Below are 11,118 nucleotides of genomic sequence, written 5' to 3'. Positions count from 1 at the left end.
GATATTCTCCCGGCTGTCCTCAGGGTCCCTTGCCATCCAAGATCTCCTCCGATGTCCAGGAGTCTGGAGATCGTTGCTGCTGCAGCCCGTTACCACGCTGCTTGGTCCTTTGGTGGTGGAAGAAGAGGAGGACCAAGGTGCACCGTGGTATATGTCCATATTTATTAAATGAACACGGCAATAACAAAAATAACAACGAGAACGATTGAAAACAGTTCTGGCTGGTGCAGACACACAACAGAAAACAATCATCCACAACTCAAAGGTGAAAGTATGGTTCTCAATCAGGGACAACGATTGACAGCTGCCTCTGATTGAGAACCATACCAGACAAAACACAGAAATCCCAAATTATCGAAAAAAGAACATAGACTGCCCACCCCAACTCACGCCCTCACCATACTAAAACAAAGACAAAACAAAGGAACTAAGGTCAAAACGTGATAGCAGATCAGTTAAGAACAAATTATTATTTACAATGACGGCCAAGGAATACTGTGCTCCTGCTTCCACCTTCCATTTCAAACATTTATATGAGATGATTGGTAACACTTTATAACTCATAATTATTCATTATAAATGCTTATATATTATATGTTATATGTTTATAAATCGTAGATGATGTTTTGACAGACAGATGGATGTCCTTACCCTGGGGAGGCGTACTGGGAGGCTGGGGAGGTGTTGAGGCCTATAGGGTTGGTCCTCTGAGGAGAGGGAGGGGTTCTCTGCATTTAGCTGTCTGGGTACCTGATCACCAGCCTGGTGCTCTCCAGCTCCACCCCCTGGACCGGAGGACAAACAGCAGGCACAGTCGAAATACATGCAATGGGACCAATAGCATTGTCCCACAAGTACAATGGAACCAATAACAAAGCTTGTTTTTCCTTTGCTGTCAGAAAGGAGTTGAATCATTGTACTTTTCTCTCTGTGTTGAACGATGGTGATACTATTTAAAGCTCTAAACTGAAGCTCTAAACTGAAGGCTCTTAACTCTGTGTATCATGCAGGGACGTCTAACTCACCATTGTGATCTCTACAGTGCTGTCAGGTGGACATCAGTAGCAACACGCAGCCTCAAACCCTGGTCCATTCCTATTCAGAAGGCCATTTAAGGAAAACTGAGGGGAGGGGAGGGGAGGTAGAGGAGATGAAGTGAGAGAGTGAAGGGAGGAAAGGATGGGGAGATAGAAGGAGTGAGGAGAGGGAGAAGACAGACCGACACACACACACACACACACAATCAGCAATTTCCATATTCATAGTAGCAAGCTCAGACACTGACCTTCATCCCCATCAGTGCACTCCCCTTGAAGTATCCCTTTGGCCAATCAGGGTTGAGCTGGATGGAATTCTGAGCGTCTGATAGGGTAGAGGGGTAGAGCTCCAGACACCAGTAGCAGTTTAAACCATATTCCCAAAGAACCAAAGAAATGAGATCAATGTAGAAATAGTCCATCCAGACCTTTACCACCTAGTAAATCTGTTGGACCACTTACATTAGAGTTCTCATGCAGTAGTCTATGGAGCAACATACCCATACCCCACACACACACACACACACAAGCAAAAACACACACACGCACACACACATTTAAACACACACACGCATACAACGTCTGATCTACCGGGAAAGACTCTGGTAAGTTCCAACTCAGTGTGTGTGTGCGTGTGTGTGTTTGTTGATGAAACGTGCTGATTGTTGATCTATTACAGTTTATCTCCTGACAGTAATGGAGTATCTCTGGCTGGCCTATAGGCTAGCCACTCATGCATTATGTTGCTCAATGGCGCCATCATGTGTACAATAGGCAGAAATACAAGAAACATAATTTGTTTATTTGTTGTCTTTTCATTGTCTAACTTTGAGCTTATTTACATGATACTTGTACTATATTCAATGTAAAAAACTGAAAAATGTAATGTATCTAAAATAGGTAATAACTCATAATTTGATAATTAAACAAGCAATATTATGACACTGTACAATATGGTATAACATAATATAAAATATAAAATGCCCAATAATATCTGACACCAATACAAAGTAAAACGCATTAAATCAAATCAGGAGCAACTCCAGGGCTAAAATTATTTAAAAGCTCTTATCAATATTATTCATTTTGAGTCACTAAAACAAGCCAATACTTTATCTATTATAAAAAATCTGGAATTGGCTAAATCCCATAGAAAAATAGCAAAAACAGATAAAGTACACAAGAAAAGTAGGCTATTTATTAAACGGAGCAAGTTCAGAAAGGAAGCCCGAGGGCCCGCCTCAACTGAGAATGGAACCAATTAGAGGCTAGTATCATTCACGACTTCCTTATTGACCTGATCTGCTCTTACATCCTTCTGCCGCTTGCTGCTACTAAGCGCTGGCTTCTTGTCCTCCATTGACTCTGCTGCTGTAACTAGCTGTTGCTCTCTATGCTGCTGATTTCTGATATGTTTTCTTTGTAAGTGCTCACTAGCTGTGTTTGAACCTCACCCACATCGTTCAATATGCTCATGTTGCAATGTTTGGCTGCTGCAGTGATGTGATTGATTGTGAGGATCAACCATGTTGCTGCTCTGATTTCAGTTAATAGCCGGCGACATGTAGAATTAGCCTCAGGAGTAGTCAATCAAATAATAAAAACAAATAACAATGACATTAAATATCTATTAATGTTTATTTTCCCCCCATTGAAAACACTCTTATCTGTCTAGGCTGGAACTGTTGCTGTTAAAATACAATACATATGTTTTTATTCTGACCTGGAATAAAGTGACTGATCACATCTGTAGACCAGAAAACACCCACACAGTCCTAATGAGAGCAGGTCTATTCTGGGCTCTGTTTTTGACAGTGCAACACTGAGGTCAAGCTCAGCCTTGAAACTGTTTCTGTACATGTTTTATAAGTGTCAGAGTTGAGAACCCTGACTCACATAGGTATGTGGTGCCAAACTGGACCAGAACATCTACTGCTTTCTCAGTCAGGCAGGAGACCGCTTCCTATTGTACATGAACAACCCAGAACTGAGTGTGTTTGCCTCAAAAAGCATCTTGCGTCAATCAGTTAATTCCAGTTAAGAATAACAATTATTATTGTATTTTTAACAGCAACAGTTCCAACCTAGACTAGTTTAACAATAATTTCTACAGTAAGATGTAAAGTAGGCCTGATAATTTTTTTCATTTTCATCTGTACTGTTACTAGGGTTGCACTATCAGTAGCTAGCTTGTTTTGGCGAATGTTAGCTATTAGCTGTGTACAAGGCCAGGGGATTGAAAGAGAAACTCACATCTACCACTATGAGTTAGTTAGTACTCCCTTATTACCTGTTATAACATGCCAACAATCTGAACGACAGCGCTGCGTCGTGTGGAGCCGAGGGATCTTCAAGAAAACTGCAGAAAAGGAGATCAGGTACACAACTCCGATGTACACAGGCATCTCCCTCTCACACTGGTGCAGCTGCCAAACTGAGCAGAGACGCTGCTTAAGCAGAACGCGCACCGTACAGAGAGCGCAGATGCACTTGGACAAATCAATTCCAGTAATTCATGAAATAATGATGTATTTACACTGACACGTCACGACCCACCATTAACAGGTCCGTGACCCAACTTTAAGAAAGGCTGCATTAGTGCATACTGACTGACTGGGTGCATCACCGACTGTTATGGCAACTGCTCGGCCTCCGACCAAAAGGCGCGTATGGCCCAGTACATCACTGGGGCCAAGCTTCTTGACATCCAGGACCTCTAACCTGACGGTGTAAGAGGAAGGCCATAAAAATGGTCAGACTCCAGCCACCCCAGTCATAGGCTGTTCTCTTTGCTACCACAACGCAAGAGGTTCCGGACCGCCAGGTCTCGGTCCAAAAGGCTTCTGAACAGCTTCTACCCCCAAGCCAAGACTCCTGAACAGCTAATCAAAGGGCGACCAAGACGCTGCTGCAACACTCTGTTTATTATCTATGCATAGTCACTTTAACTCTACCTACATGTACATATTACCTCAACTACCCGGTGCCCCCCAAATTGACTCTGTACGATACCCCCTGTAGAGGGGTTGGGTTAAATGCAGAAGACAAATTTCAGTTGAATGCCTTCAGTTGTACAACTGACTAGGTATCCCCCTTTCCCTTTATATAGCCTCTCTAATGTTATTTTACTGCTGCTGTTGAATTATTTGTTACTATTATTTTCTATTTTTTACTTACCACTTATTTTTTCGTAACTTATTTTTTTGTATCTTCTGAAAGCATAGTTTGTTAAGGGGCTTGTAAGTACGCATTTCCCTGTAAGATCTACACCTGTTGTATTCCGCACATGTGACAAATACTATTTGATACTGTTGCATGAGTTACATTATTAGTTTCCATTTTAGATATTTACTTCATCCTTATCTACAGCAGTAGGTTTAGGCTCTGATGTATTAGCCATATTCTAAGCCTGTTATGTATTTTACATAGTTAGTCCTCCCTGTCGGTCCATCTTTACATAGTTAGTCCTCCCTGTCGGTCCATCTTTACATAGTTAGTCCTCCCTGTCGGTCCATCTTTACATAGTTAGTCCTCCCTGTCGGTCCATCTTTACATAGTTAGTCCTCCCTGTCGGTCCATCTTTACATAGTTAGTCCTCCCTGTCGGTCCATCTCTACATAGTTAGTCCTCCCTGTCGGTCCATCTTTACATAGTTAGTCCTTCCTGTCGGTCCATCTTTACATAGTTAGTCCTCCCTGTCGGTCCATCTTTACATAGTTAGTCCTCCCTGTCGGTCCATCTTTACATAGTTAGTCCTCCTGTCGGTCCATCTTTACATAGTTAGTCCTCCCTGTCGGTCCATCTTTACATAGTTAGTCCTCCCTGTCGGTCCATCTTTACATAGTTAGTCCTCCCTGTCGGTCCATCTTTACATAGTTAGTCCTCCCTGTCGGTCCATCTTTACATAGTTAGTCCTCCCTGTCGGTCCATCTTTACATAGTTAGTCCTCCCTGTCGGTCCATCTTTACATAGTTAGTCCTCCCTGTCGGTCCATCTTTACATAGTTAGTCCTCCCTGTCGGTCCATCTTTACATAGTTAGTCCTCCCTGTCGGTCCATCTTTACATAGTTAGTCCTCCCTGTCGGTTCATCTTTACATAGATAGTCCTCCCTGTCGGTACATCTTTACATTATATGCTACTGTAGCGATCACTTCCATCTAGTCATCATGTATTAGCTACTGTTGTTCATTCTTATTAATCTTCTGCTAGTAATACATTTACGCATGTTATCATGTATGCTTGTACATAGAGAGTATGCAGGCATCTTCTACCCTGATGAGACTCACTCTGCTACAGTAGTTTTAGTGAGAGTGGGTCATATCTACCACCATCAATCATGCTGCCCAAATCCTGTTGGTCACTATATGCGCTGTTCAGCAGTCGAGCATTACTGGATCTTTTTATCATTAAGCATATATTCATAGATGTACGGCATCATTTAAAATGTCATACTACTTCTTAAACCTGACTTTCTTCCTCAGATTTCAAGTTATCACATTGGACCTTAGTGGGGAAGCTGACGCTGTGATTACTAATCAAGGCTAGCTATAATTTCAGCTGTGTTGGATGGGCTGTTGATACTAGCATTACCTAGCATGTGGTGGTCTTACTATAGTTTCAGCTGTGTTGGATGGCATGTTGATACTAGCATTACCTAGCATGTGGTGGTCTTACTATAGTTTCAGCTGTGTTGGATGGCATGTTGATACTAGCATTACCTAGCATGTGGTGGTCTTACTATAGTTTCAGCTGTGTTGGATGGCATGTTGATACTAGCATTACCTAGCATGTGGTGGTCTTACTATAGTTTCAGCTGTGTTGGATGGCATGTTGATACTAGCATTACCTAGCATGTGGTGGTCTTACTATAGTTTCAGCTGTGTTGGATGGCATGTTGATACTAGCATTACCTAGCATGTGGTGGTCTTACTATAGTTTCTGCTGTGTTGGATGGGATGTTGATACTAGCATTACCTAGAATGTGGTGGTCTTACTATAGTTTCAGCTGTGTTGGATGGGATGTTAATACTAGCATTACCTAGCATGTGGTGGTCTTACTATAGTTTCAGCTGTGTTGGATGGCATGTTGATACTAGCATTACCTAGCATGTGGTGGTCTTACTATAGTTTCTGCTGTGTTGGATGGGATGTTGATACTAGCATTACCTAGCATGTGGTGGTCTTACTATAGTTTCAGCTGTGTTGGATGGGATTTTGGTACTGGCATTATCTAGCATGTGGTGGTCTTACTATAGTTTCAGCTGTGTTGGATGGCATGTTGATACTAGCATTACCTAGCATGTGGTGGGCTTACTATAGTTTCTGCTGTGTTGGATGGCATGTTGATACTAGCATTATCTAGCATGAGGTGGGCTTACTAAACACCTGAAGGAGCAGAGCTAATGAATAGTTCAACATATTTCTACTTGATATGTAATCAACTCTGGAAATGGCAAAATCTTATAGAAAAATAGCAGAAACATAATCTATCCCATTTATCATCTATATGCAAACTGTATTTATCATCTATATACAAACTGTATTTATCATTAGGATAACAATCTAAATTCCAGCATTCACTCAAAAGTTAAAGGTCATTGTCTGGAAAACCTAACCTAATAGATAAGAAAGCAATATGATAGTAAGAGAATAGCATTGTGAGGCCTAGCTTTGGTTTGATGCTGTTGCTCTTCAGTCCAGGTTCTGTGGTGGTTCTCTTCAGTCCAGTTTCTATGGTGGTTCTCTTCAGTCATGTTCTGTGGTGGTTCTCTTCAGTCCAGGTTCTGTTGTGGTTCTCTTTATTCCAGGTTCTGTGGTGGTTCTCTTCAGTCAGGTTCTGTGGTGGTTCTCTTCAGTCAGGTTCTGCGGTGGTTCTCTTCAGTCCAGGTTCTGTGGTGGTACTCTTCAGTCAGGTTCTGTGGTGGTTATCTTCAGTCCAGGTACTGTGGTGGTTCTCTTCAATCCAGGTTCTGTGGTGGTTCTCTTCAGTCCAGGTTCTATAATAATCTGTGGTGGTTCGCTCCAGTTCTCATAATCGGATGGCTCAGCATCTATCTGAGGGTCTGTGTCACTTTCCAGGTTCTGTGGTGGTTCGCTCCAGTTCTCATAATCGGAGGGCTCAGCATCTATCTGAGGGTCTGTGTCACTTTCCAGGTTCTGTGGTGGTTCGCTCCAGTTCTCATAATCGGAGGGCTCAGCATCTATCTGAGGGTCTGTGTCACTTTCCAGGTTCTGTGGTGGTTTGCTCCAGTTCTCATAATCGGAGGGCTCAGCATCTATCTGAGGGGCTGTGTCACAGGGGAGTCCCTGAATCTGAAAGAAGACACTCTGAATTAGCACTTTACGAACCACTCCCTCTACATTTTTATGTAAATTAATTTTCTTACTGTCTATGTTATTAGGATTAAAATAACTTCTGTTGTTGACATTATTACCAGTGTGTCTGCTGTGGCATCACTTCCTCCTGTGTGTCTCCTGTAAAGAGGGACAGAGTGAGTTCTGCTCTCTACTGACCTCTAGTGGAAGTTGATATGTTACTAATACAGTAGATGTAAATGGCTGGCTCACCTCTTCATGTAGCAGTAGATGGTGAGTAGCAGAGCTCCAACAGTCAGGACAGCCCCCACCCCCACCACAGGAACCCAGGAAAACACTGCTGCAGGGTCATGAGTTTATAAATGCATGATGTCAGAATGAAATCTGTAAAATTACAGAGCACCAAAAATGGACAGAATGTGTCATACTTACATATAACATGAATATGGACAGGGATAGTCTCTCTCCCTATAATGTTCAGAGCCTCACAGTAGTATCCCTCTCTGTCCTCAGAGCTGACCTTATGGATGCTGTAACTCTGTCCTGATGCTTTTGGTGAGGTTACGTTCTTCTTGTACCAGGTGTATTTGTCCACAGGTGGGTTGGCATCACTGCTGCAGGTCAGATTCACTGAACTGCCCTCCACTATTTCACCAGAGGGACTGACTGACACTGAGGTGTTCTTTGGGCCATCTGGTAAAGGACCATTAAAAAGACATTAACATCTTGGTTATTGTATATATTATCTTGGCTTTCTGAAGAAATTAGATTTAACAAATAAAGTACATCGGTGCATTTTACAAGACAGATTAAAATAATTACATTGAGAAAAATTAAAAGCACATGCTCTGAGGTTCCAACATGATGTTGCTTAATAAAGAATACAACTGGAGATAGATACAAAATAATTATAATGTTAATATACCAAGCTAATGATTTGAACCCCATGTACTTACATCTGACAGTGAGAGTCTCTTCAGCAGAGGGTAGATCCTCATGTCCTTCTACAGAACAGGACTATCTGCCTGTATCCTCACTGCTGACTGAGAATAGGATGTAGACAGGAGAGGAGGTGTTGCTGTTTGGTATAGACTGTCCATTTTTAAACCAACTGTAGACTGTGATGGGGTCCAGTGTACATTTGGTTCTACATGTCAGTGTCACATTCTCCCTCTCTGACACAGATGTAGGATCCATCTCCAACACAACATCTGGAGTTAAAGGAAACAAATCATTAAAATCCTCCTAAATCCTCCTAAATACACAATACAATATTGTGTACACAATACAATATTCAAAAGTATGTGGACACCCTTTCAAATTAGTGGATCCAGCTATTACAGCCGCACCCGTTTCTGGCAGGTGTATAAAATCGAGCACACAGCCATGCAATCCTAATAGACAAACATTGGCAGTAGAATGGCCTTTCTGAAGAGCTCAGTGACTTTCAACGTGTCACCGTCATAGGATCCCACCTTTCCAAGAAGTCAGTTCGTCAAATTTCTGCCCTGCTAGAGCTGCCCCGTTCAACTGTACGTGCTGTTATTGTGAAGTGGAAACATATAGGAGCAACAGCTGCTCGGCCGCAAATTGGTAGGCCACACAAGTCAAGCTCACAGAACAGGACAAAGTTGAAGCGCTTAGCACTTTAAAATGGTCTGTTCTGGGGTGCAACACTCACTATCAAGCTCCAAACTGCCTTTGGAAGTAACTTCAACACAATAACTGTTCGTCGGGAGCTTCATGAAATGGGTTCCCATGGCCGAGCAGCCGTACACAAACCTAAGATCACCATGAGCTATGCCAAGCGGCGACACAAGATGGCACCGACAGAGATGGTCACCTCTCTTCAGGTCCTTAGAAAACGATGCAGTTCTTTGTTTTTTTAATGTATTTTTTTCTTACATTGTTAGCCCAGAAAATCTCACGTGTTATTAGATACAGACAGGAAGAACTATTGGATATAAAAGCAACGTCAACTTCCCAACATTTCGACCAGGAATATGTCTTTCCCGAAGCGGATCCCTTGTTCGGAACTCCACCCTGACATCAGATCTTATCCCAGAGGCCGACTCAAAACAACGCGGTCGCCACAGGAGAGGCAGATGGAGTGGCCTACTGGTCAGACGCAGAAGGAGAGCTCACCATCCACCGCTTCCGAGCATATTACTCGCCAATGTCCAATCTCTAGACAACAAGGTGGACGAAATTTGGGCACGAGTTGCCTTCCAGAGAGATATCAGAGATTGTATCATTCTCTGTTTAACGGAAACATGGCTCACTATGGATACGTTGTCAGAGTCAGAACAGCAACCCGGTTTCTTCATGCATCACGCCGACAGAAATAAACATCTCTCTGGTAAGAAGAAGGGAGGGGGTGTAGGCCTTATGATTAAATACGTGTGGTGTAATCATAACAACATGCAGGAACTCAAGTCCTTCTGTTCACCTGACCTAGAATTCCTTACAATCAAATTCCGACAGCATTATCTTCCAAGAGAATTATCTTAGATTATAGTCACAGCCGTGTATATCCCCCCCAAGCAGATACCTCGTCGGCCCTGAAAGAACTTCAAACTGGAAATCATACATCCCAAGGCTGCATTTATTGTAGCTGGGGATTTTAACAAAGCTAACCTGTTAACAAGCCTTCCTAAATTTTACCAGCATATCGACTGCGTGATTCGAGCTGGTAGCATTCTGTATCACTGCTACTCTAACTTCTGTGATGCATACAACCCCCCCCCCCCCGCCTTCGGCAAATCTGATCATGACTCTATTTTGTTGATCCCAGCCTATAGACAGAAACTAAAACCGGAAACTCCCATACTCAGGTCTATTCAACGCTGGTCTGACCAATCGGATTCCACCCTTCAAGATTCCGGATAGCATCAGACAATAACATTGATGTATACGCTGACTTGGTGAGCGAGTTTATTAGCAAGTGCATCAGAGATGTGGTACCCACTGTGACTATTAAAACGTTTCCTAACCAGAAACCGTGGATTGATGGCAGAATTGAACACTGAAAGTGCGAACCACCGCTTTTAACCATGGCAAGGCGACTGGAAACATGACCGAATACAAACAGTGCAACTATTCCCTCCGCAAGGCAATCAAACAAGCAAAGCGTCGGTATAGGGACAAAGTAGAGTCACAATTCAATGGCTCAAACACGAGATGTATGTGGCAGGCTGTACAGTCAATCAGGGATTACAAAAAGAAAACCAGCCCCGTCGTAGACACCAATGTCTTACTCCCAGACAAATTAAACAACTTCTTTGCTCGCTTTGAGGACAATACAGTGCCACTGACATGGCCCGCTACCATAGACTGTGGGCTCTCCTTCTCCATGGCTGACGTGAGTAAAGCATTTAAACGGGTTAACCCTCGCACGGCTGCCGGCCCAGATGGTATCCCTGGCCGTGTCCTCAGAGCATGCGCAGACCAGCTGGCTGGTGTGTTTACGGACATATTCAATCAATCCCTATCCCAGTCTGCTCTCCCCACATGCTTCAAGAGGGCCACCATTATTCCTGTTCCCAAAAAAGCTAAAGTAACTGAAATAAATGACTATCGCCCCGTTGCACTCACTTCTGTCATCATGAAGTGCTTTGAGAGACTAGTCAAGTCTCATATCACCTGACTTGGTGATAGACCAAGACCCACTCCAATTTGCTTACCGCTCCAATAGGTCCACTGATGATGCAATCGCCAACACACTGCACACTGCCCTATCTCATTTGGACAAGAAGAATATCTACG

The 11,118-nt window shown here is 43.0% G+C and overlaps 1 long non-coding RNA gene across 1 annotated transcript; it reads right to left on the bottom strand.

Moving 5' to 3' along the window:
• Positions 1–650: 650 nt before the first annotated feature.
• Positions 651–3,668, bottom strand: LOC124021831. Its single transcript, XR_006836318.1, has 3 exons — positions 3,328–3,668; positions 1,026–1,121; positions 651–785 (listed from the first exon to the last, which is right to left on the bottom strand). It is a non-coding gene; the product is annotated as an uncharacterized LOC124021831 (long non-coding RNA).
• Positions 3,669–11,118: the final 7,450 nt, after the last annotated feature.

This window comes from Oncorhynchus gorbuscha, unplaced genomic scaffold (genome assembly GCF_021184085.1).
Source record: "Oncorhynchus gorbuscha isolate QuinsamMale2020 ecotype Even-year unplaced genomic scaffold, OgorEven_v1.0 Un_scaffold_1231, whole genome shotgun sequence".
NCBI lineage: Eukaryota > Metazoa > Chordata > Actinopteri > Salmoniformes > Salmonidae > Oncorhynchus > Oncorhynchus gorbuscha.
The sequence above is the reverse complement of the archived record's forward strand: the minus strand, read 5'-3'. Positions and strand labels throughout refer to the sequence as shown.